The sequence below is a fragment of the Kryptolebias marmoratus genome, linkage group LG16, assembly GCF_001649575.2.
Source record: "Kryptolebias marmoratus isolate JLee-2015 linkage group LG16, ASM164957v2, whole genome shotgun sequence".
NCBI classification, from domain to species: domain Eukaryota; kingdom Metazoa; phylum Chordata; class Actinopteri; order Cyprinodontiformes; family Rivulidae; genus Kryptolebias; species Kryptolebias marmoratus.
Genome location: NC_051445.1, coordinates 17,634,889 through 17,661,869, shown reverse-complemented (window position 1 = coordinate 17,661,869; position 26,981 = coordinate 17,634,889). Strand labels below are relative to the sequence as shown.

Below are 26,981 nucleotides of genomic sequence, written 5' to 3'. Positions count from 1 at the left end.
AGCTGTCTTGTAATTTACAGTTCTGTCAGCGTTGCAGATTACAGCACGCAGGAAAAAAGAAAAAAAAAAGAACACATGAAGCTATCAGATAAACCAAATCCTGCACAATGTCGCCACGCAGCACAGGTGCAGCCAGGAAACTAGACAGAGTTTCTGGCAGCTGCTAGTTTATGACTTATAATTACTGTCATAACCATAACTGTCATTCAGCACCACATTTATGTGCAGGAGCTCTTCACCTTGTCAGAGTTCCTCTGTTTTGCTTTTTGTTTTGTCTCATTCATTTGCTTATTTACTGGCTCTCATTTAGTGAGTCATGATCCCTCTGAGTTCAGTCAGTCATGGAGGAAAATGAACAAACGACAAAAAAAAAAAAGAATGAGGAGTTTCTGGATGACTGGCTGGATGAAAAGCATTGTGATTTAAGCACATTTTAACAACACTTTCTTTCCTTCTTCCTTTTTCTTCCCCCATCTCCTTTTCTGCATTTCGTTTCAGCACCTTTAAAATCAATATAAATCCAGCAAAATGCTTAAAAAAACATGACATAAATGCAAATTCCATCATGTTATTTTCCTCTTATTCACGCCACTCTGAAGCTGCTGCCTGTGCCACGGGAATGACAACCCTTGTTGGGATTCTGTCGCATCAAGCCAGCAGATTTGAATGCTAAACCCATTAGCCAAGCATCACTCACAGTCAGAGCCGGCGATGATAAATAACCCAACCAAAGAAATCTGATTAGAGGAGATGGAGGCAGGGGATCTGAAGGAATGAGTAACAGCAATGTCGCCGTTATCGGGCCTCAGTCAGATTGGAAATCACACACCGAGAAAACATAAAATGTTCATCTGCAGTGGCTTGTGTCGGCTGTTTTTCTTAAACATGGATTGGGACTTGAAATTGGGTCTTTGGTGAGTTGCAATTAAATGAGAGCTGAACTTTACGTGCACGTCGCTGAGCACTTATACGCCAAAGTCATAGATCTGCACAAAGGAGCCGAGTGGTAAATGGGAAGATTTTTATTAGGAAACTGTGAGTTTTTGTGCGGTACTGTTAAGCTTGAGGGAAAGGTCTTGATAATTACCTACCATGCAATATATATACATAATAATCCATGCATACATATGCATAAATAATTAATAATTAAGACCCCGTCTTTGGGGAAAATTATATCTCTAGTGTAATACTAATAATTCTGCATGCAAATCTTTTCTTCACCACTAACCTGTTCCTCAAGTGCATTGTTACAACCCATACTGTCAGTGGCCAATTCCCATAAAGTCTCTTTGTCAAGTCTTTCACTTTAGGCTGATGCAGGCACTGAGGCATGTCTTCCTAACTGGGTGAGGCATAGATTATCATAGAGGAACAGCTGAATGCTTGAGGAAACAGAATTTTCAAAAGAGACTGCCAATTTTACAAGATGTTTGCAATACACCACGGAGCTCTCAGGCAGCAGGATTAACTAGAAAGAATTTAACCCGAAGCCGATTCATGAGATGACTGTGGAGACCTTTAGGTCATGCAGCTCTTGCACTGTGCTCGCTCACAGTGATTATGACACAACCATTAACTCTGATAACTCCTAAAGATGTGCTGTTCTGTTTTGGGTACTAACCAGTGTGAAAGGGCTGAGCACTGGAAACTGCCTAAAAAAAGATTGTTGTGTGAACTATAAACCTTTTAGGAAGCTTATTTCATGTGTCATGAGGTTAGAGATGTAATATGCTCTGAACAGGTTGGCAACCCAACACAGTTCTAACAGAGATTTAATCAGAATCCCAAACTACCCAACAACGATTTTGATTGCCGGACAAAATCCAGACAAGCACAAAGAAGAATGTGTTTCACAACATTAAATTCAATTCAGTTCAGTCTATTAATAAACATATTAAAAGTCATCTCAAGTGCAAAAAAATAAATAAATAAAATAAATCCTCCAATAAAAGTTCTAATTCAAACAATAAATCAGTACGATTCAGAGTATCTGTAGTTTTAAAATGTCAGTATGTAAAGAAGTTGTCCAGCAAAGCGAACCAACGGACTGCACTGATTCATTTCCCTATCCTATTCCTTCCTCTGTAATACAGTTGAAGTCAGAAGTTTACTTCTACTCATCATGAGCACAAATGTTGTATTATCTTTGGGCTTTTAATGGTTTATTGGAACCATTTTATTTACAAGATACATTTTTCACAAGAACTAGGTGAACAAGTTTAATATTATTGTGGATTTTTTTGTTTGTTTTGTTTTCTTATCCAGACAGGGTCAGAATTATACTTACACCACGTCTAATATTTGGTTAAATGTCACTTTAGCAAGTTGCACCTCAATCCCAGACTTTTTAGATCCATCAACAAGCTTCTGACAGAATTCTGTCTGATATTTGACTCCTTCTGATGGAATTAATAGAGTTTATCTAAGTTGGTTACCTTTCTGGAATGAACTAGGATTTTAAGCATAGTCCACAAATTTAATAGAGTTGAGGTCAGAAGGCTTTAGAAAGGCTGATCCAGAAGCTTAATGTTAGCCTGATGTATCCATCAGTTCTGATGCTTGTTTGGGATCATTGTTCTGTTGGAAAACTCAATTGTGTCCAAGCCTAAACCGTCTAGCTGTTGATCTAAGATGAAGCTGAAGACTTTGGAAGGAGTCCTCCTTATTCGTAACTCCTTTCATTTTGTGCAAGTTACGAGTACCACAACATGATAGTGCCACCACCATGCTTAACAGTTAGTTCAGTGTTTTTAGGTTTGAAAGCATCATCTTGACTCATCCAAACATACTTCTTTTCATGGTGTCCAAACAGCTCAACCTTTGTCTCATCTAACTGTAAAACTTTTCTCCGAGAGGCATTTGGCTCGTCCATGTGGGCAGCTCCCAGTTTCAGTCAAGCATGAAGGTGTAACTATTGGAGCATGAGCTTCTGTCTTGGTTGATACCCTCTGCGTCCATGATGATGTAAAAGTCACTTCACTGTGGACAGTGACACTGGTGTTACATCTGTCTCCAGTTCATGGCAGGCTTGAGTCTCAGTAGTTCTTGAGTTGTTCCTGAGCAGCCTAAGCAAATGCCTTTTATCTGAGGGCAACAGATGAGCACTGGTCAATGCAATGAGTGCTGTCAATCTAATACTTTATGCTGGCATAAAGAAACTACTTGCTGCAATTATTATCACTAACAATATGATAATAGGCTCTCAAACTAACTTTAGTGGTGACAAAAATAATTTACATGAACCATCTAGATTCTGTAGAATTGAAAGGACCTATGTCAGACTAGTAGGGTTCCTTTAATTTTCACATAATGTCCAGGTCTCTGTAAAAGAATGCTGTCACTGATTATTCTCAATGCAGCACAGGCTCGACCTGATAGGGCTACACTTCCTCTAAACTGTCAACCAGCCGACCCAGGGCCTTAGCTCCTTGAAACAGGAGGAGTAATGGCCTCTGGGTTTTTTATACTTTGAGCTCAGTTAGATATGATTTTATGTGTTTAGAATAAGAACCAATTGAACACATCAAAGAGACTGTTTAGCACAGATTGGGCTATATATGCATTTAAGCTTCACATGTAAAAAACTAAACAATAAATATAGTATTTTAACGATACAACTAAAAGGGGAATCACCTCTTTTTTTAGAAATATGTGTGGTCATTTTAATCTGCTTGTTCAAGTTTTAATTGACAACAAAGAGCAGCATTTCTGCAAGTATGTAAACATGACATTAGACTTTTTATTGCTGTTTTTTTTCACTCACACATACTAAACACTGTCACGGTAAAAAGGTCAGGCTAAACTCACATGCAACATTTCAATGAGGCAATTGATTTTCCAAGCCCTTAACCTGGTCACTTGGGGCAGATGCATACATTTACAATTATTTCAATAACCTTTAGGGTCAAACTGTAATCAATTAAATAATCCATCACTATAGAAATGAAATCGATGTTCAAGGTAACAACGTAAAAAGAACATTTTTAGTGATCTGCCAAAACAAACACGCAAACAGTTTTCAAACAGTTTTTTAATGTTTTATGCTTTCAAAATGAATCTGACTGAGTAAATCAAAAGCTTTTTACTCTGCAGCAAGGACAAACATCATGGCATTCAATACACTAGACTACTTTATATGATAAGTCAGACTGTCTCCCTGCAGCAGTGGATGCACAAGCACAGCAACACACCGAACTATCAGCCCTGGTTAATTATTAAGAACAAATTAAATTTATGCTCACCACTTCACATACAAGCTCATACTGTATGCCCCCATAGCCAAGCCACGTATAAGTTACATAAGCATTTCTGGTGGCAAACAATTACACACACTCACACACACACATACACCGTTTGACCTTTCCGACTGAGTGTTATTAATACATGCAGGTTGCATTAGGAAAGGTTAACGAGCAGTAAGGCCAGCACCGCTCACATGGAATACAAACAAGAACAGTAGATGTCTACCCTTACACAGCTGACAGAGAGGCCACGTGACTGTCAGTTTGTACAGGAAGATACTCTGATTCAGGTAAGTCAAGTCCCTTTATTTAAAAAGCACATCAAAACACATGTGATGGTTTGATTTAAAATGTAAAGAGGAAAATGCAATGTTGAGAGGGACACTTTTTCTCCAATAGGTTTACTATCTAATACTGTGTTCCTCTTCTCTGTGCTGCCATCTGAAGTCTCAGGTGTCCCCTCAGACTCTGATCCTTCAGAATCTCTTTATCAGTCTGAACAGTTTTAAGCGGGAGAATGCTGCACATTTTTCTAAAAGTCAAAAAGAGCTGCAAACAGTCGACTTATTGCGTATCTTAATGTATGAGGAAAAAGGCCAAATGGTTTGCACTTTTCTGTGCGATCTCAGCTGATCTCAGTGCTGAAAAAAACAGAACCACAAAAACACACAATAGGAGTGGGACCAACACTTCTTAACTTAGTTTTAAAATACAATAAAGTTTAGTTTTGCTGATGCAGCAGATCTTAGGCATTTGTGCTATTATGAAACCAGTCGCATAGCGAATCTTTTTTTCTTTAAATTTGCTAATGTTTGTCTCATTCATGGCTTATTTATGATGAACAAAATTACAGAAGGGCTGCCACCTGATTAGTTGCCTAATGTTAGTTGTGGAATCACATTATGCCTACAGAGAAACACGCAGCTTGCTAGACCCACTACAGGATTTAATCACAATATGTTGGAGTAAAAGACATGGTCTAGTTACAGCTATATACACTTTTGCTGAATCCATTTGAGCACATTGTTTGGAAGATCTTTTTTTATTTTATTGTTTTTTAACACTGCCTTTACAAAATAGTTAAGCACACCAGGACAGCTCAGTGAATGGGTTCAAATTATTGTGAGCAATCAGAAGGTAACCCAGTCATTTAGAATTGTCTAACCAAAGTTTGTTAAAATTTATAATTGTTAAATTTGAGAAAATATCATAATCCACACATCAGGATATCTGTTTTTATGTACAAATGGCAAAACATTGATCAAAAAATATCACCAACATGCTCAAAACCTAAATCAATTTCTGGCCATGTCTTGGATCCTGATGAATTAATACAAGAATATTGTGTGTCTTGTATTAAACGTACTTGTAAGTTTAGGCTACAGAACAGAGAAAGTACAGAAATTAGTAAATTAATAAATCAAAGGGGTAGATTCAATGTTGTGATGTAATTTAAAACTGGATCAACTCTGGGCAGTTTAAACTCAGCTGGGTTGAGGTATCAGTTTGACTAGATTAGGTTATCTGCCTCAAATTTGGGTTGGAATGACTTATTTGTTGAATTAGGTCAAGTAAAATGTTATCTTAAAAAGAGAAATACAAAATCTGGGTTATTACACAATTACAACTTGTTTTGGAGTTAGCTGACACTAATTGCTTTAGTTTAGGAAACCAAACTTGACTATGGTTCAAATGTCTTTACTTCGATTTAAAAAAGACCACATTTTCCAAAATCTTATATCAAAAAGGTAGGGAAGAAATAGATGTGTAATTAAATGAATTTGTAGGGTCCAAACAGTGTTCTACACTGGATGTGTGGTTTAAAAGCCCCTGAGCCTGTCACCATTTCACTATTTATAACCTTGAAAAAAACATCACATGGCTCAGTTTCCTGAACTTCACCTTAGAACATTTTAGCGTAAATGCCAAAAATATATGCACTTTGTTGGTTTCAACTTGTCGACACTTTTTTGTTAAAGACGAAAACAGGCAGAAACTGATCCAGAACATCTGAGGGGGAAGGGGAGGATAAGTCCCAGTGTTACATGATGCATGATATTTCACATGAGGTTTGTAATTATTTATAACACTGAATTCAATTTAAGGCCTAATGCAAAGATTTCTAATTAAATCGGAATTGTATTTATTTTCTGAAGCCCTAACTGCTCCCTTAATTGGTCAGAAACGCCTCCTACTCCAAAAATATTGTAAGAACCAAATGAGTTGGAACATCTTTCCCTGCGTCTCTGTTGGTTGTTCTTTCTTTAACTGGGTCAGTGTGGGCATGGTGTCGGTGTCTGGACTCAGCAGCAGAATATTTGCATCAGTCAGTCATCCCAACTAGACCGTGAAGAGAAGGATTTCCTCACTCAGCTGTGCCAGTGAGTCAGTGTAACACACCCTCATAAACCCCTGCTGGACTAATTGGAGGCCTGAACACAACCTGAAACCTTTTAATGAGCTGACCTTCTGGCCCCCTCCCTGTAAGATGGCAGGTAAGATGGCAGGTAAGATGGCAGGTAAGATGGCAAACATTCAGTGAAGCTGATACTTCACCCAATCACACCTTTCTAGTGGTTACCTGATAGCTTTTGTATTTTAAGAGAAATGTTGTTTTTGTTGCAGCAAAAGTTATAGTTTTGCCGTTTTATACACAAGGGCCGAAAACTCTAAGTATGGTACAAATAAGCACTAAAGTTTAAAAAAAGGGTGATGGGTGATCATGTAAATCCAAATGTTTCTGTGTGTGCCTGGATGTGTGTGAGTGTTTGTTAGCAAAACACATTAACATTTCACTTGATGTTCATCTATAACTGATTAACCTTTGGAGTCAATACAGTTCAACATGGCTGCCACAATAGCAATCACAAAAATAGCTGTAAGTCAGTTAATTTCATACATTTTGCGATAAAACTTGTGGTAGTAGCTGAGGGTCAACTCCAACACATACACGGAGCACTAACAAATCACATAGTGATGTTTGGCATGTAAAGCAGCAAACAAAATGTAGTCTTTCAAGAAATGCTGGCAGTTTACTGTTTTTAGTATCCATTTATTTGGACAAAGAAGGTCTCTTAAAGAACATGATCAAAATTTCTAGACACAAAATTACCTGGGTCTGGAAAAACCATTCGGGTCTGGGATCTGCATCAACACTTACTTAATTCTGCAGGAACACAGAGTCAGCCCTGTGGTGAGCTTGAAGGTTGGATAAGAACTCAGTGGTGCAGCCAATGCCATGCAACCAAACTGAACCTTTAATTAGGTCTGCTCATCCAGAATTGGAAGACTGTGGTGAATAAAAAATATATATCCAACTGCCTCGGGACATCCCTAAACTGAAAAATTTGGCTGCAACTGCAACTTTGGGGCTTAATTAAAAGAGCAGGATGGGTCATATCAAAATAGCTTGGGATAGTATTACAGAACTGTTATAAGACTGAGTTAATGGGTATGCAACTAACATAGAGGCAAATATTATTGTTCACATGCTTTGAGTTCTGTTACAAGTACCTATTTTGGTTCAATGAGATTGCGTAATATTTTAACAGTCTGCTTCTCTGACTAAAACTATGGTTCCTTGATTAGAAATAGGTGAAGCGCTTCCTCTGAGTCGGGGGAGGTTTCTGCCTCAAACAGACGGGTTTAAGTATCTTGGAGTCTTGTTCACGAGTGCTGGCAGGATGGAGCGAGAGGTGGATCAATGAACTGAGGCCTTAACGGCTGTAATAAAAGCATTGCTCCTGTCTGTCTTGGTGCAAAAAAAAAAAAAGCTGAGTGGAAAAGTGAAGCTCTCATTGTACTGGCCCATTACTTTCTAGTCCTCACTTAGTCTTGAGTTGTGGATCAAGAACAAAGGAATGAAATCCTAGAAACAAGCAGCTAAACAGAGAATCCTCTGTAGGGCGGCTAGACTCAGCCTCAGAGATTAGGTACGAAGCTACATCATCTGGCAGAAGCTCGGAGTAGAGCTGTGTTCCTCAACACCAAAAGGAGTAAGCTGAGGTGGCATTGGATTAGGGCGCCTCCTTTCCGCCTCTCCTTGAAGGCTGTTTTTGGCTCTATTCTACCAGGTGGTGACCCCCAGAGACCTTTTGCCTCTGTGACCCAACCTCCAATAAGTAGATGAAAATGCATTGATGGTTGAATGGAGATTTGAGCAATACATGCTGTGGCACACATATTTGAACTTTTTGGCAACTTTTCTCTTTTTTTTTTTTTTCAGCCAACCAATCGACCATCCAACTATCCATTCATCCATTTCTTCTACTATTCTATGGATGAGTTGCAAAAGCAACAGGTTTAGGAGGGAAACCCAGACAAATCCCCCCATAGAGACACTGGACAGCTCCTCCTGGGGATATCCCAAGGCATTCCCAGGCCAGTGTGGATATTTAATCCCTCCAGCGAGTTCTGGGTCTGCCCTGAGGTCTCTTCCCAGTGGGACATGCCCTAGAAACTTCTTACAGATTTTGTATTAAATCTCAAAGCTTGTTATAAACTGGCCTCAAATTTATCATATTGTTTTGTTTTGTTTTTTTAGGACCAGGAGCTGGATATATTAGTACTATATTCTGTTACTGGCCCTTAAACCCATAAGTACTTTCATGTCTGCATCTCATTTTTCTTTACCTAATCAGACCTGTAAAGTACTTTAATCATGAACTCACTTTAGTGCTCCTATTAGATTGAATTTAAGGCAACCGGACTCCCTTTGTAGATTATTAAAGGCGTTTTGCTTCTCATTCGAGGAGCTTTCTCCTGACTGATTGCAACTGAATTAAAAAGGTACACCAATTTCAAATCTAATGTGATCTACGATGATTAGATTGACATACAGTCTATCATTCATGCAAAACTCCAAAATACTAATAATTCTTTTCCAAGCACAAATCCATGTACTTGTTCAGACGCAACTTTGTGTTCAGAGCAAACTGAGAATTCCTAAGTCGGACTCCAAGGGTTCTCACGCGCACACACACAGACACAAACACAGCAGTGATACCGCTAGCTGTGCAAAAAGGACAGTTCCTCTGCCAACGCAACATGCTGCTGGCGAGCACTGCGAGAGGCTGTTACAGAGTCTTCTGCTCACTTAGCACTTCACACACAGTCTGTCGTACTCACTCAGCAAAAACCGACGGCGAGTATGACTGTTTTGTGTGACAGTCCAAATAACACAGCCCTGAATCACCTGGAAACAAAAATATAATTCTGAGTTTTGGCAGTTACTTGGTAAAATCTCAGTTTGTTTTTCTTTAAAGAGTTCAAACAGAAGTCAGTAGGATACATAATTCATGACAAGGAAATGTTGGAAACGATATCCTACAACTATATATATTCGATATCCTAATACAAACATTTTAGCTGCACAAATATTATTCTGTTTTTGCCTAATGGACATATATATGGAGGAGCACAGGAAGCTGGAGAAATACCAAGGACTGAAAGAGGAAATAGAGAAGTTGTGGAAAGTCAAGGCCTCAGTGGTACAAGTGGTCTTCGAAGCATTCAGTTCTGTGACCCCTAAACTGGAAGAGTGGCTCCAACAGATCCAGGAACAACCTCAGAGATCTCTGTCCAGAAGAACGCAGTCCTAGGAACAGCTAAGATACTGCGTAGAACCCTCAAGCTCCCAGGCCTCTGGTAGAGAACTCAATCTTGAAGTGGAAGTGGAATCACCCATATGGAACAAATAGGGTGATCTGGGTGTTTGTTTTTAATATATAATAAAATATATATATATTTCTTTTAAAGCAGAGCTATGCACAAGGTGAAGATATAAAACAGAGTAAGCACGAAAGCACGCACATGAACATGCAGCATCCTCAGACATCTCTTCAGTGTTGATTCTGCTGACACAAATGCACCCCTCACAGACTGCCAGAGTGGCATATGTGCACACATCAAACATCACTAACCCTGGCATCCACATAAAGACACTTCCTTCTCTCTGTCACATAAACAGTCTCTCTCACACACACCCGCACACATGTGCAAAACAGCCGTGTTTCAGATGAGAAAAACACCTGATGTTGGCCAACTATCGTCAGCTACTGAGAGGTGTTACTTCGGTGCCTGAGGAAGACAGTGTGTGTATTTGTCTGTGCATAAAAGCTTTTTAAGAGGCGCACACCGTATAAGGTAATTAATTGTACAGATTAAAACTACTAATATTCAACTCTATTTTAATTAGAAGGCGTCCAAACACACAGGAGGGCCAGCAGTCAAACGTAAAACATGTAGCATCGTTTTAACTGTGAGAAAATATTGCTATTTATGCACTGAGAACATCTCACACTGTCACAAACTTTCAAGATCAAAAAATATATATATTTTAATTGAAAATATTGACATGTGCAGCCTCATTAGGCAGTCTGATGAATATTTGAAATTTTACTCACAGTGATTTCATCCAATCATTCATTTTAGATATTTGGACTTTATAATTTTTCTTTAGTCTGCACTGAAAGCACTACAGTTACCTGCTGCTGCATGAGGCACTTGCAAATAACTTAAGTATTTTATGTAAATAACAGCGTAATGGCAAAACTGACAGCACTGTAAATGGGCTCTGTTTCTCCAAACTGAGGTCATTCAAACAGCTATCTGCAACACATAAGCTATTAATTGTTCCGAATCTTTCCACAGAGCAACACTTTAGAAGATCTGAACTCTTACTTTAATATTCAGAATTGTTTGCTAAGTTGTCCAAAATTTCAACTTTCTTACAAACATGACCTGATTCTAATTGGCAGCTAATGTATAATGCTGCACTGAACCCCACTGACAAAACATGTTGACATACAAGGCGTGAATAGTCACATCCTGTATGTTTTTGTTTGTTTGTTGCTTACATCAAGTTACGTCAAATCTCTAGCTTATGTATTACCCCCAAGTCAGAGTGGATTACAGGGTAAACAGAAACGGAAAAATATCCAGAAAGAACTGGGAGAGTCACAGTTGGGATTAATGAAGTGAGAGCCTCAGCTGACCTCTGTGATCTGCACCAAGGCCATATAGAACTGGAGCTAAAGAGCCCTGAGGCAGCGGCCATGTTTGTGTGTGTTAATAGATGACTAAGAAAAAGGATTGGGTGTGTGTGTGTCTTTACGAGTGTGAATATGCATATTTTTCTGCGTGCATGTGCGTGTCTGGGAGTGCAAAGTGGCCTGAGGCTGTGACAGACGGACTCTAAACCATGTTACCCACACACCCCACTGCCTCGCTTAATAGTGCATGAGATAGGAACATTTGGACTTCAAAATACCCCCTCCCCCCCAGACACACACACACACACCTTCTCTCTGTGGGAAATTGAGTTTTATGACCCCCTCGGTTTGAGATAATGGTTCCAGTGGTTCGGACTGTTTCAAAAGCAGAGGTTTCCCAATGGGTCGACTAGGAAATCTAATGTAAGCACAAACACGTAATATTGAATCTCATAGTATAAACAGATTCCATGCTGTATGTTTAAAGGCACACAGCAAACAAATAAATGTACAGCATGTAAATAAACAGATGCACGGGCAGATATATCACACATGGATGCAAGGAGAAGTAAACAATCTGGTACAGACACAAACAGAACAACAACATGCTGTAATAAATGTATTATTTATCTACCATGTAGTTTAAACCGATGCTCATGAAATGATCCCATTAGGTGTGATCAGTCAGTAAGGCATCATGAACCAGGTAAGATAACAGGAATTCCTTTTTGTTTAACCCTCTATGGAACTTTAAAGCCAGATAAAAGTCTGAACCCTGCAGTCTTTCTACTTATTCTGTGTACAATGAAAGTATTTGGTGGTCCTGTTGATTTATTTATAAGTCTACAGCTGTGGTACAACGAGGAAGTGAATATAAAATTATTTTTAAAAGTACAGGATCGTGAGCCTGTACTGTGTAGGGAAGAAGTGCACCCTCTGAAGCAGCAAGTTCTCACAAGGATCAAATGACCAGCTGGGACTCTGGCAGGCAGTGACTAAGGTGTTCACAGAAAGCACAGAGGAAGTGAAATTAAGCCAAATTAAAAGGCAGAGATGATCAGGAAGCACTTTGCTTTAACAATTACAGACGCAAAAAAAACTCCAAAGTCAGTAGCATTTCTTAAAGAAATGCACACTGCCTGCTGCTCTGCATGTTAGAGTTTCTAACTAAGATCTTATGTAATCTATTAGCACTTGGAGTCAGTGATGGAGATGACTATTAGCTACCACAGGCAATTTCATGATCGCACTTATTTCAGAGAGAAAATAAGACAGAAAGAAACAGAAGAGTGTGTGTGTGGTGGGGGGGGGGGCATAAAGAAGAAAAAAGTGACAGCAAGCCAGAAAGACAAGCAGAGATAAAAAAAAAAAGAAATATTAAGGAGAACAAGCATCTCAACTGTGACAGGCAGGGAGGTCTCACTCAAGGAAACTAAAGGAAAAAATGCAAACTTTGAAAGACTTGAAAAAGACTTGCAAAAGAAGACAACGAGTAAGTGGAGGGAAGGGGAAAAGTGGCAGCTTGGGGTGATCAGAGAGGCAAACACGCAGACTGATGAAGAGCACATAACTCAGCCGGGATTCAGACATTCTTGTCTAAGGGCACAGTCCAACAGTAAAAATAAAAACTTCATATGACAAGGACGACTTGTCTCTCCACCTCTCTCTCTCTCTTTATCCTGCACTCTGAGACTGTAAAACTGCCGGTACATTAAAGCATTCCTAGCAGGAATGCATATCACCCGCTGAGTTGTAGCTGGTTGTGATGGCCGTCTCGATATGGGTTGACTCCAAAACCTAATCAGTTGTAGAGATAGATTAAATGATTACTGTCTGAGAGTTTTATTAAAATCCATTCAGGGATTCATGAGATATTTTGCTAACCGCACAGACAAACACACTTACACACAGACATCGGCAGGCAGTAACTCGCCCATCCCATCCACATCAGACATCACTTAACGCTCTAAAAAAGTGACTGCAAGGAGTTGCTAAATTTGCCGTATTAATACCTTTTTGCAAGGACATTACCAAGGATGAACACATTTCTGCTCAGAGTGTCCTAGAAAGGATTTAGTCTTGATAAAACAATAACGCCACTTTCCCATCAAATGAGATAGTTTTTGCTTTCAGAAGGTTCTGACAGAATATTTTTAGCCTCCTTGGATACTCCAGGGACAAAAGAATCTGCGCAAAGTGACAGAATATTATCGGTCCCAGACAGATTCTAGCTCCGCTGAGGCTAAAAATCTTCGAAACCTGTGTCTAAAAAAATTTAAAAAATAAAAAAGTCTGGCAAATGCACTTTAAAGTACATGCAAATTGGTACCTGAAGTTTTGCTAACATTTCAGCCTGGCAATTGTTGCCTCTGTCAAATTTGCATTTCTGTCTACCGCCGTTTCTGTCACCGTGAAGCTGAATGAACTGACGGTGAACCGAAGGGGGAGGCTGTCGATTGTGGCAGAGCAGCATCTCACTGTGTGTCTCCGTGTGATAGAGAAAATAAGGCAGAAATGTGAAAAAATAAAAATAAGCCAAAGGGGGAGGAAAAAAAAAAATACAGTTGGAATGAGAAGGCAAGAGGGAATGAAAGATGGAATAAATTAGCGAAGGTAACAAACAGTGAGAGGTGCAGTAAAATAGGAGGAGGGAGGGTTGTAAAAAAAAAAAAGCGTAAACACCTATTTACAAGTGTTTTTGTGTCTGCGTGCTTTCATGTTGAAGATCTTTGTGTCTGAGTGGCCACAGTTTACTGTGTCAGCAGCTTTCATTCCCACACACACACACACACTCACACTGCTGAGGACATCAGAGAGCTTAGTGTGTATCTGGTGAAACAGCTTCTGTCTATCTGCAAGCAAACAACACACACACACACACACACACACCAGCAGGAAAAAGAGAGGATAAATCAGAAACATTGATATGCATAAAACACTTTCACTCTTGTGCACTTGCAGAGTGTCGAGGCTGCAATTGGATTATCTACTGAACCCAACTGAAAAGAAGCCTAAATAGTCCACAAGGATTAACTTGATATGCAGTGGTTTTGAATTTATTATTGGCTAGCTTGTCTGGCTTCTCTTAGCTGCCAAAAGTGGTGATTAGAGTTTGATAAAAGTTTATGAGACACTTGAATGGAAAATTAAGCTAGCACGTCATCATTTATTGATTAGCTTCAGATAAGCTTTTTCACAAATCAGTTTTTCAATATGGCTGCAAAGATGAGGCCCTTTTCGTGCCCGCTTCTGGGTGTTCAGAAATGTGCCAATCAAGCCAGCTTTCAGAAATTAGGCTGGCATCGCAGCATCATGGGAGGCGTAGTGAATAACTCAGTGGCTCTGACGTGGAGCAGTACACTTAAAGCCTTTGTCAGACATCTCCCATTCTAAAGCCCGTGGCTGCTGGCCTTACAGATTATCAGTCATCACTACATTACAAGCCCTGTGATGCCCTCTTACCTTCGCACGTACCAATCATTTCAGCCCTGTGACTACCGCCTTTGGTGATTTAGAAGAAAAACAGCAGTGGACCACCTTCAACACCTGATGCCTCCTTGGTCCTTATATAAATTAAAGGTTGAGTGTTCCTTAAAGAAATGCATATAGACTTGATTTTAACTGCTGATGGCGACATTTGACCAAAGATGTGCAATTTATTAGCCCTTAGAATTTGCGTTTGGGGTCAGTCTCAGCCACTGCCACACTAAACCTTGGTGCAATATCCATAAAATTGATTGAGTTAATATCAGTTGGTTCTGGCAGCCATTTTGAATTGGGTTCACTCAACAAGTGAATCAGTTGTACATATTCCTTCAATGATTATTTTCTGCAAGTTTTATTAAAATTTATGTAGTGATTTAAGGATTATTTTTCCAACAGACAAACAAAAGTGCACACACACACACGGGCAAACACATTATTGTCTACCTTTCACCTTATGTTGTGGGTCAATAAGTCTAATGGATTGTAAACAAGTTTATTATCCTGAAAGTGCATCCTGAACAAACATACCAGTTAAAATATGTTACTAATTTCAAAGTATTTGCATTTAAGGCTGGAAATATTTAAGATGAGTGGATTGTTTAAATTTCAAGCAACAAACTCCCCATTTATTGATTTCCCAGCAGGCCTGTAACAGCTCTCTGAAAGCTAACACTGCTCGTCTGTCAAAGTGTTGCAGGGTGACTGGCTAATGCATTATTAAAACCCTGATTCATGCTTACTCAGCTCATTACTCGGATCTTTCCTCTCAACCTAAGAACACTCTGGTGCCCACATGTCATTCGGGGTTTTCATGGTTAGCTCTATTAGGAGCAGTGGTTGTATGTAAAGATGAACATTGCCAAAGGCTATAAAACAAACACTTAAAGGGCTAGCTGTGTGTGTGAGATCATCCTAGTGCTTGTCACACACACACTCCAGTTTGACTCATAATCTAATTCATTTAACAAGGACATTTACAACTAGCATGAGTTTGACCTTGTGTACTTGCAACATGACACAGCACAGAATAGCTAAACACAGACACATGGTAATAAAAAATGCCTAATAACTAGCGCAGAAAATGACGTGGACTTATTCATTTAGTTTACCACCAGAGATCATAGGCTACACTGACTAAAAAGAATGAAAATAAAACTATCAGCGATTACTACATCCTAAATCATGTACAATGTCTCTGAAAGCAGCTTGAATGTTGATATTTTAGATTTTATATAAATTATGATCCATCCAATATATAATCTGGCTGCAAGAAATCTAACATTTTAAAATCAACATCATACAGTTATAAATGATTCAGCCATTCTCAGGAATTCCTGCCTATGAATCATCATCTAAAAAAATAGTGATCTCACTAGATCTCACTAGAGGGTTTTTTCACTCAGCATATTGTGCATCTTTTAGGGTATTTGTTCCCAAAGTTGGAGTCAGGACCTCAGTGAGGGTTGTGAAACACCAGTTGGAGGTTGTGACATCATCTTCAGAATTTAAACTTCAAAAATGATCCATAATTGCATATTTTCTACCATATAAGTGGAAAAAAACAGTATTGTACTCATTATGCTCTTGTTCAATTAGCTTAGAGATGCTTCAACCAGCGGAGATTGAAGTCAATTTTCTTGCACGTTTTTTTTTTTTTGTGGATGGTTAAAAGGTTTGTGAATCGTTGTAGGGGACCAAGGTTTATATGGTTTTCTGTTGTCTCACAAAATGCAAGCCTAAGGTGATACAAATATCATCACTTTACGCTTAAATCTTGTATTTGTTCGAGTACAAAAATCTTGTTGTTAGTCTCAGACAAACAGAGCAGGTTTAAGAGCAAGGTGGAGTGCTGAAATGTTAGAATGACTTTGGTCTAAAAAATGTCATAGTGGTTCACGAAAAACCTATTTTAAAAACCTTTACACCACCTTCAATTTCATAGTTATTTCAGCAAAAACATTGTGGTATCCCTGACCTACGATGCACCGGAAGTGCTACAGCTACAATCTAGCCATTAGGTCATCAGCCTTGTCAGAATTAAACTCAATTTCTCCAAACTGAGGTTGTTCAAAGAGCTATTTACAACATTTAAGATAATAACCATTCCGCAGAACCCCACTTCAAAAGATCTGAATTCCTTTAGGCTTAATTTGCTCTCAACTTCGTTCTGACTGTCAGCGGAGACAGGTACCTTCTTATTATTCTGGCTGGCAGAAGGATTTTCTGGAAGGGAATGAGGAAAGGTGACACGTATTTATAGAATTTAAAAAAAAAAAAAGTAGAATAAGACAGAAAGAAGCTTCTACCTGTCGTGTCACATTTCCTTCTCTCTCTCTGAATTATTCATAAACTGGAGGGATAAACAGCGCTATACTTTGCAGTGTAAGCAGTTTTAAGTGTAAAAAAAAACCTAAAAGTTGTAAAGGTAACCTTTAATGCCTGCACAGGTTTATGTGACTTCAAAACCTCAGAGCAGTGCAGCTGTCCTCCCACTCAGAAAGGCTTCGTATATACGTACAGGATGTGCATTAAGAATAACTGTGTATGGAGACGAGCAGCGACCTACCACAACAGACTCTTGAACGTAACTTTAAATGTTCATGGGTAACCTTGAAAAAACTGTCTCTTTAAGTCAAGCCAGGATCTCCTTACAAAGTATTGATGGTGCCAAAGTGGTGAGAACAAAACTGGAGTTTAAGAAAAATGGAGTGAAAAAAATGTTCTCATGGGGGAATTAAAGTCACTGAGCATTAAAGTCTAATGTAGCCTTTAGTGCTGGTTTTACTCCAGCATGTAGTCAGTCTGCACATTTAAAGCTCATTGTTTCAAGTTGTGGTTAAATCTTATAGCTAAACCTTAAGTAAAAATTAAGATTCAAATCAATAATGCACAGCATTTCTTTTGCATGCCATTTTTTATCACCTGCCACCATGAACTCATGTGACTGTCTGTGTGTGTTTGTTTGTTTGTTTGTCTGTCTGTCTATTAGTTAAATATCTCAAACCAGGGGACAGATTTTATCAAAACTCTCAGACACTAATCATCGATTGTACATCTACAGCTGATTAACTGTTGGAGTCAACTTGATTTAAGATGGCCACCACAGCTGCTCAACCTTAGCAAACACAAAAGTAACAAAAATTCAGTCAGTTTTATAAATAATGAGCTAAAATTTGATCTAAAAGTACAAGTAGCTGAGAGTTGTCCCTGTCACCTGAAAGTCAGGCATGCGAGGTAGCGGGCAATATGCATTTCTTCAAGGTATGCTAGTATAGTTGTTTAAGAAGTCATCAGTTTGGTTATTTTAAAAAAGCCTACAATCTAAATCAAAAGATAACCATTATGTATGAACCAACATAAAATCAATAAATTTTTTTACAAAAGAAACTGCTTCAGTTCACCTTAGTTTATCACTGTCCATTTACAAAACAAGTCATCCCATGGCACATCACAAAAAATTCAGTTACTGTATTTACAGTCCAGTTCAGTCTGATTAGAGTTCAATCCTAAACAGTTGGTTTGACAGTTGATGTTTAATAACATCCAATTCAAGCTGATTCTATTCAAATTAATGAGTTCAATTAATTTGTTTTTTTTGTTTTTTTTTTTGTTTTTTTAATGCAACTGGAAAAAAACAATGCTGGTCTTGGTGTAAGACTTATTTTAAAGATTTAAAAAGAAATAAACACAAAAATAACAGAAGTGTGCAGAACATGAACTCGAGAAGTTTGCATTTTCTACAAATTTGACTGCTGAAATGTGTTGAAACTGGATTGTTCGAGTTACAACAGTCAAAACAAAAGCTAAAAGCTTAAATAAGCAAAACATAATGTGAACGTTAAGACATATAACAGTAGCTAATATTACCAGAAAAGTAGCCAAAAGCTAAACTTGAGCAAAACAGTAGTTAAAACTGGGAAAAGCAATAATTGAAAAGCTAAAATTGAACAGTAGCTAAAATAAAACCCAAAACCAGCAAGACAGCAGCTAAAAGCTAAAACTAGCAAAACAGTTGCTAAAACCTAAAGAAAGTATCCTGAAAATGATTGCAAAGAGTAAAACATTTTCTATGGATTTGGCTGGAGTTCTATGAGGAAAAAGAAATGTAAATAAAGTTAAATACATCAAAAGAGTAAAAAGTAAAAAAACAAAAACAAAAGTCAAGCCGAAGATTTTCATACATGAATGGCTGAAGTGGTAGAAAGTACGCTGAAATAGATACAGTCCAAAAATCCGTGATCGCTGAAAACAGGAAAACAACGCTGTGAACGCTGACTCAGCATTCAGACGAAAACTGATTTACTGAGTCTTTATGGTCTGCTAACACCACAGTTAATCTCTGCGTTAAAGCACACCATGACTGATATCACCTAACTGCACGGTGCGTTCATCACGCAAGCTGTTGTGTTTCTCCTCTAATGACACACGTGTGTGTGTTTGGACCCTAAAATCACTGTGCAGTAATCTGCTAACTACCAGACAATAACAGATTTGTCTGTGATAAAATCCCCGTTTTTTACACATATGTCTGTGTTACTAACGGGCAGATCTGCTGTCACGTGTGTGTCTGTCATTGTGTACCCATGGTAGTATTCCTCATGCATGCCTTGTCTGTGTGTGTGTGTGTATGTTGAGCAGATTTAGTTTTGATAAAACCCCAGTCTTTAGAGGGATTACCAGTCCATCCCCAGACAGCAACCTGCTGTGCATTTATGGAGGTAATAAGTTGATGTGTAATGGACAGATAGGCAAGCGGCTAAGGCTATTACTGGAAATTGTGTCCCTATATCTCCGCGTGGGATAGGATGAAAGAGGCGCAGAAAGCAATATCTTCAGAGGCTGTTAGACCTGCTGCGTCACACGCTGACTGAATGTCGTCCTGTGAATTTTGATTTGGCGCTTACCTTTATGTGTTTTCCCACTGATTTGTCATGCACTTGTGAGCAATTTGGTTTTGCCCTCCCTCCTACCAAAAAAAAAAAAAAATGCCACGGGGCGGATGTGCTGCAGGCACAATAACATGAGCAAACAATGTGGCGCAAATTCAAGACATGAATATATGAACACAACACAAAATAGCTATAAATGGAAGTCTGTCTTGAAGGAACGCCTGCTGCTTTTCATGCCGGAGCTTTAGACTAAGATCATTTTGGGTTAACAAATGACTGAGTTGTAGCCATTTTGATCAAACCTTGAAACTAGCCTAATGCGCAGTCTCATGCAATATTACAAGACATAATTGGAATATGTTTTGTGAATTAATCTCACCTGTTACCAAATCAGATTTTAGCACAATATCTACAATATGTTGTGGGTTGTAGACATTCCTATGTTTGCTAATGTTGATTAGCTGTGACGGTCATCTTAAATTGGGTTGGCTCCAAAAGTTAATCAGCGGTAAATGTAAATCCAGTGATTACTTTCTAAGGGTTTTAGTAAAATCTGTCCACTTTTTCATGAGGTTTTTTGCTAACAGACTCCAAGAGTTAATGCTAAAGCTTTAAGCAAAGCTCTTGCACAGTGAGTAAGAGTTAGTGAATAAGTTGTAAATGACTCTAAGCTAGAACCACGCCAATCTTAAGCAAAACATCAGTAAGACTGACTGACCTATTACCATTTTTGTGTTTTCTATGGTCAGTTGGCTGTGGTGGCCATCTTGAATGGGGTTGTCTCCAAAAGGTAATCAGTTTAGATGTATGTTCAGGGATTACGTCCTGAAAGTTTCATTAAAATCTATCAGATATTTTGCAAAAAACCGAGAGACGTTAACTCCAAATATTTTATTGCAAAATTTTAAATCACAGATTATGTGCGATTTCAGAATGTGTGTCGGGGATCAGGCTCTGCTACTCCCACACCAAATTTTATCTCCATATCTGTATGTCAGTCTGTAAGTTATGGTTTTTATTGCGTTTTTAACGGCAGCTGTCTGCTGAAGTCATTTTAAATTATATTGTCTCCAAAAGTCCATCAGTTGTATGTGTACTTCCAAATTATTACTTTCTGCAAGTTTCAATAAAATCTGTTCAGAAGTTCAAAATATATTTTGGTAACGGAACCACACAAATGTTTTGCAGACTTTGTGCTAAAATATGTTGTGATAGTAGCTGAGATTCATTCACAACAAATACTTCAAGTGCCGCTAAATGTGCAAGATCTTTGTTTAAAACGTTAGCAATAATTATTAGGGTCAACCTTTTTTGTCTGTTAGCAAAATATCTCATGAACTACTGAACTTGGAACTTGTTTCCTGTTTTTAGTGTCGTTTGATGGCAGCATTACTGCACCACATACAGGCCAGGAATAGTTACTACGTCGTTTCGGGTCGTTTTCAGTGCTGTCATGTGGATGAAGACATTTCTTGAAACTGCGCCAATTTTTAAGAAACAACAAAATTATTGTTTTGGACAAACTGCGTTTCCACGTAGACAGGAACCTAAACTCTATTTCTCCATAATGAGGTCATTCAAAAAGCTATCTGCAGCAGGTAGGATTTGAACTGTTCCTAACTTTTCCACAGAACGACACTTTACAAAGATCTGAACTAACCTTTTAATGTTGTTCCCGGTGGGTTCAATTTAGAACCAACGCTCGTTCCGGTGCAGCCATTCGAAATAATACAAGCTCATTTAAAGCAACCACCACATGCCAAACGTTAGAAAAACTGATAACAGCATTACTGATAAGCACTGTAATTAAGCTGCACAGAGTGAAGCCTGTGAAACAGTAGGAGAAATCCTGCTGTAGCTAAATCTGTCAGGAGCTCAGCGCTAACTGAGGCTTTAATAATCATTAATTATGTCAGACCTGACTTTTCAATTGGTTTTAGATGTTCATCACCTTGGAAATGGATTGTAACCTTTATCAGAGCAGGTTAGGTGTAAAGTTAAGTTATTTCAATGATTTGTGGTGGGGCGAATTATTAATCTTGTTTTAATCTTAGATGTACAGATGAAGCTGAAGCCGATAAATTCATGAGTTTTGGAAGCAGAAATCAATCTAAGTGTGTCTGATGTGCAGACAGGCAGACTATAGAGAGAAAGCACTCTGTTTGATTTTGTGTTTCCACCTGCTGAACGTCCGTGACTCATCAGTACTCGTACTCTTCCACTGTCCCACCCGTGTGTCAGAGTGTCGACTGACCTGGATTCCCACTAATTCTGTCATTTCCAGGCTATTACCAGCTCTGTGCTACAAAAGCAGCAGGAGGCAGGTGAACGTCCTAAAACCTGCACACACAGTTCGTTCTTAGGATAACACACTGAACGGTGCACTTATTAGACGTAGACCAACTAATAAATTGGCAGATTTTAGTCTTATTTTTTTTTGAGAATCGGCCACACCCAAGGATACTTAAATGAATAAATGAAGGGGATATTTGTAGGTAGTGCAGCAATGTTACACTTGTTTCCTGTGAAATAGGTTGCCTTTCACAGAAGGAGTGCATTTTTTAGCACAACACCAGCAGACCGCAAAACAAAGTTAACCTTGCTACAATAAAAGTTATTTTGACTGGGTTTTTTTTTGGTTTGTTTGTTTGTTTTGTTTCATTTGACTTCTTATAATCTAGTGTTTCTAATGATTTGATCTTGAACCCTGTACTATTACTGTTGTTGACTGACATACATTGCATACATACTTAAAGCATTGATATAAACTTCTTCAGTTCATTTTTTTCTTTATCAAAACTGAGTAGATTAGAACAAACAGCAGGGAAATGCAGTTAGATTCTAACTAAAAGTGCAAAAACAGTAACTAGGACAAGTGTCAAAACTGTACTTATATACGCTGCATATATGTGTGTATTTTCTTATGAAATTGTTACAATTACAGACCAAAAACACATAAATAAACAACCTGGATTCATAAATTGGTCACCAACTGCTCTGTTTTTTTTTTTAATTGCCATCAGCCATGGTGAAATACAAATTGGTTGAACTTTGACCCTCATGTTCATCTATTCCTTTTTTTTAATTTTTAATTTTTGTTTCAATAAATACAATATGTAAGTTTTCTCTAGCTAAGAATGCATGTTGTATAATTTAGTAGACATTACATAGAAACCAGTAGACATTACATAGAAACCATTCAGCCATTTTTGATACCCAGTTAATTCTGTCAGCTGTCTTTCGGTAAGAGGCTGTCCACACCCTGGACAAGTTGAAGGGTTCATCACAAAGTCAACACAGAGGAAACAGACATAATCACACACACATACATACACTCCTACAGGAAGAATAAAATCACTGTCCCTGAAACTCTGCCTTATGTGTCCAGTTTTTTAACCATGCACATTTAAATGTGACGTCTCAATGGCTGATGTCAATGCGCTTGCAGACTAAAAGTTCAGGAAATTGCCTCTCTGAGGAGTAGCTTCCTGCGTACAGCTCGCTCACAGCGATGAGACTCGTTTCTGAGCCGACATGGCAGAGTTTTCAGCCATGACGGCACACACCTCTGCCTCTGTGCTGCAGACAAATGCATGGTGAAAATGTGATGCTGCTGGACCATGTGGGCTGCCATGCACAAAGAGGACTGGGTGGGTGGAGCCTGGATGCTGACAAGTACTGTAGTAAGCCCTCATTGGCTCTCAGTGACATCATTGATAAAGAGCTGTGAAGAGAGCGAGAGAAAGGAGTGAGTCCCTCTCACTCTTTAAACGCTCATAGTCCTGCAGGTTAAGAAAGCTGCTTGAACAATGATGTCATTCTAATGTGCAGCTTCTTTTGAGCTGTTCTGTCAATGAACTGAACTGCTGGGCAAAATATTCCCTGACTACGCACCATTCTGTAATCATCCTGAGGATGAGATCACTGTTCAAACTCAGACATCACAACACATTTCTAAAAAAAAGTGTAACATGCAGCTTACTGATGCCACCTAAATAAAAACCAACAATGGGACAGCTGGATCCTTGCACTGGTTAATATCTTACTACATGAACAAAAAATTCCAAAGAATTTTCACATTCACAAATCTGCAGCAATAGGACTGTATCTTAACAGTTGAGAAACTTCTGCTTTACAGCTCATCCAAATGAGTAGAAACACCAATAAAAGTTTAAATGGGTCACAGAAAGTTGGCCTTTACATGTCTGAGCTGGTATTATGCTACCTATAAAACAGTGTTTTACATAAATGTTGTTTAGGTTTTAATATTTTGGGGATTTTACTATGGAACATTCAACTTGCAGTGTGATGATGTCACTCTAGCTTTTGAGCAGTCTAAACTAAATTTTTGCAAACTCTCCCTGGTACCTCAACTGTAACCCTTCTGATGCATGTTATACATCAAAACATAGGTATTTTGGTCTTCTTTACTCTACTGTCTGTCTCGCTGCTATAGGACTTAGAGTTTTCTCTCAAATCTCCCCAGAGTGTAGAGCCAAGCCTCCATTAACTTCCATTGTATCTGAGCTCAAAATCTTCTCTTGAAAACTGGAAGGGAAGGGTGTTTTTAATTTGTTATATCTCCTACATAAAACACCGTAGACGCATAAAATTTAACATGTCTGTTCAGGAATTTTTTCAATACGATTTATAGTTTTAGCCCAGTGACTGTTTGTCTGAGGCATACTTTCTAGTCTGTTTCTGTCTGTATGTCAGGGAGTAACAGAGTAACTGGTGTGCCGTTACCATAGTGACCCTTAAGACTGGCTGCAGCATTAGCATCTCCTTTGTTCTTGTTTCTCTTTACACTTCTTATACAGTCTATATGGCGAAAGATCAACATTTTGTCATCTTAGATTATTACAAAAGTGAGTCCCAAATTCCTGCTGGGCTTCATAGAAGAAGGCTTTGTTGGAATCGTGGGTAGTAGCTGCATTAGCACTCTTCAAATTGTTTCCAGAGCAGTGTCTCACTTGGTTTTTTATTTGTGCTAGTGTTTTCTTATCAGTTGTCATCATTGTCTAAATGTCTTTCACTGTCTTCATTTCTAAGAAGCAATAACTAAGGACGAGCGTCACACAGCGAGTTTTTGGAACGTTCAACCTTAACCATAAAACAGCCGCGTGGGAACGATGAATTTGTGTGAGAATTTTGAATGTCTCATTATGACAGCTTCTTTTTTTTTTTACCACTTTAATGTTTGACAATACAAGCTGGACAGAAACAACTTCCTCCCCTTTTAACTGATTTTTTTTTTTTTTCTTAAAAAGGATGGTTGGTGTGTGTATATGAGTGCGTGTGAGAGGATTTGATGATCAGACAGCTTTTCCAAGACCTGCAAACAAATGTTTGGACAAGTGCCACCTCCCTGCTGAAAAGTATTATTACCTACCTGTTGCTGAAGATGATCAGAAGCCAAATATCCCGGGGACTCTGGCCTGGAACATGTCTCATAGGGAGACTGACTACGCTTTTTTTTTATAATCCTCAAAAGTGTCTCCACGAGGTTTTAGATCCAAGTAAAACACAATCCGACTGGAGGGGCTGTTGCTGAAGTCTAAATCCTCCTGAGATAAGTCTTTACCTTCTCCCCTTGAAAGAAGCGGCACCGTCTCTTAATCCTCCTCTTCATCTGAAAAGTTGCTCCGTAGCCGACTTTGTGCCTTCTCCGTGCGATTTCTGCAAATTCCTTTTAAAGTTCCTTCACTTCTCACTGGAAGAGATGCTTATAATTGGTGCTAAAACTCCACCTAAGGACAGAGACATGACAGAGAAATCAAAGAGAGAAGAAGAGAAAGACGAAAAAAAACAGATTAGGAGCAAAGTTGTTGCCACAGCAGATTTACTCCAAATTAAACTGGTTAAAATAAAAAAATAAAAGTAAAATGAGAGGAAAACCTAAATGCCCAGTGGCTTCAGCCATGAGTTACGTTAAAGTTGAGTGGCCTGTATGAAGTTTTGGAGAGAAAAAAATACAAAAAAAAAACATATTTTTGTTTGTTTGTTTCTCTAAAAGTCTGCAACAGTTCTGATTTATTTTAGAATTCACAGCAGAAACTTGCCTTGTTTGTTTGTTTGTTTGTTTATTTTTATGTTGCTCTTAAAACTTCTGGAGCGCAGATAATATGCAGTGAAATGCAGAAAATTCAAACAAGTTATTTGATCACACCTTCACAAAATAAACATATCTCTAAATTGTAACTAATTTCAACGGATCCCGTTGTGTTTGGAGCCTCCAAACCAATCAGGTAAAACTCGAGTCTGAGTAAACAGAATTCTTGAGATGCTCCTGGAGAGGAAATAAAGAGGAAAGAGAGGGAATAAACACTAATTCTACGTTTTAATAACGTCAGGGTAAAAAAGTAAGGTTGAACAAATGAATCAAATGAAATCAGAGAGACTAAAAAAAAAAAAAAAAAACATTTCCTGAAGGGTTTGCGCTCCTTTCTGCCGCTCTTCTTTGTATGGACTGAGAACAAAGGAGCCTTGACAGAAACAAAGACGCTGCAGATACTTTTACCTGTTGATTTGTTTCCAGCACGCTCTCGGACAACTTTCTTAAATATGTTAAAGACGCACCTACGTTTGGCTTCATCGCACCCCTTTGCTTTCAGATCTGATCCCTAGTTCGTTAGGAGAGGGGAGAAAAAAAGTAAAATTGAGAAGAAAAAAAAAGTTTCATCCTGTGCCAGGGCTTTGTCTCCCTTCGGGAGAGTTTACACCTGATTGCACTGGGCTCAATTCCCCTGGTGCCGCTGGCAACTTGGCGAAAACAACCGACGCAACTTGTTTCCAAATGACCAAACAGAGAGGAGCTCTTTAATCGGACGGAAGTGATCTTGTTTTCGGCTGTGCGTAAAACGTCCTTTATCTCCACAAACTTCTGACAGGCTTTGTCTTGTGTGTCGCAACATCCCCCAAGAGACGCGCACACAAAAAAATAACACACGCACACAAACTCCATCTCTCCTCCATTAAAGCTCAGAGACAGTCCATTCTAAAAGAGCGCAAGTTTGTTGTTGCGTCCCTGAGCATCCCGACAAGTTTTGTCTCCTCAAAGCGCCCCGCGTCAAACAAAGGGAGAAAAAAGTGGTGGTGGAAGGGGGGGGGGGAGAGAACCGCTCCTCTCCCTCTTCCTCTCCCTTTCTCCGTTCTTCCTCTACGTCTCTCGCCCTCTCTCCCGCCTGCTTTGTGCCTCAAGTTTGGAGCGCTGGCGCACCAACTAACCGCCGCAACTTTTAGCCGGAACTGCGCGGAAAAGTCCCTCCGAGAGCTGAGGGCGACCGCAGCATCCTGTTCGGAGGGGAAAACTCACCTGGATGTGGGGGGGTGTGGGGTGAGGTGAGGGGGTTGCTGGTGAGATGAGGGGGTTA

The 26,981-nt window shown here is 39.0% G+C and overlaps 1 protein-coding gene across 27 annotated transcripts in view; it reads right to left on the bottom strand.

The window, feature by feature from the left end:
• Window positions 1-26,967, bottom strand: part of LOC108232288 (piggyBac transposable element-derived protein 4) — a 128,820-nt gene extending 101,853 nt beyond the window's left edge. For 24 of the 27 annotated variants that reach the window (XR_005234168.1, XR_001808455.3, XR_005234169.1 and 21 more), the window contains exons 1-2: window positions 26,188-26,901; window positions 25,001-25,358 (exon numbers count right to left, since the gene is read on the bottom strand). The gene's annotated coding sequence lies outside the window, so the exon portion shown is untranslated. Of the gene's footprint in view, window positions 1-25,000; window positions 25,359-26,187; window positions 26,902-26,923 lie in introns of those variants that run through there. The other 3 variants (XM_037980123.1, XM_037980130.1, XM_037980124.1) reach the window with 3 other exon arrangements.
• Window positions 26,968-26,981: the final 14 nt, after the last annotated feature.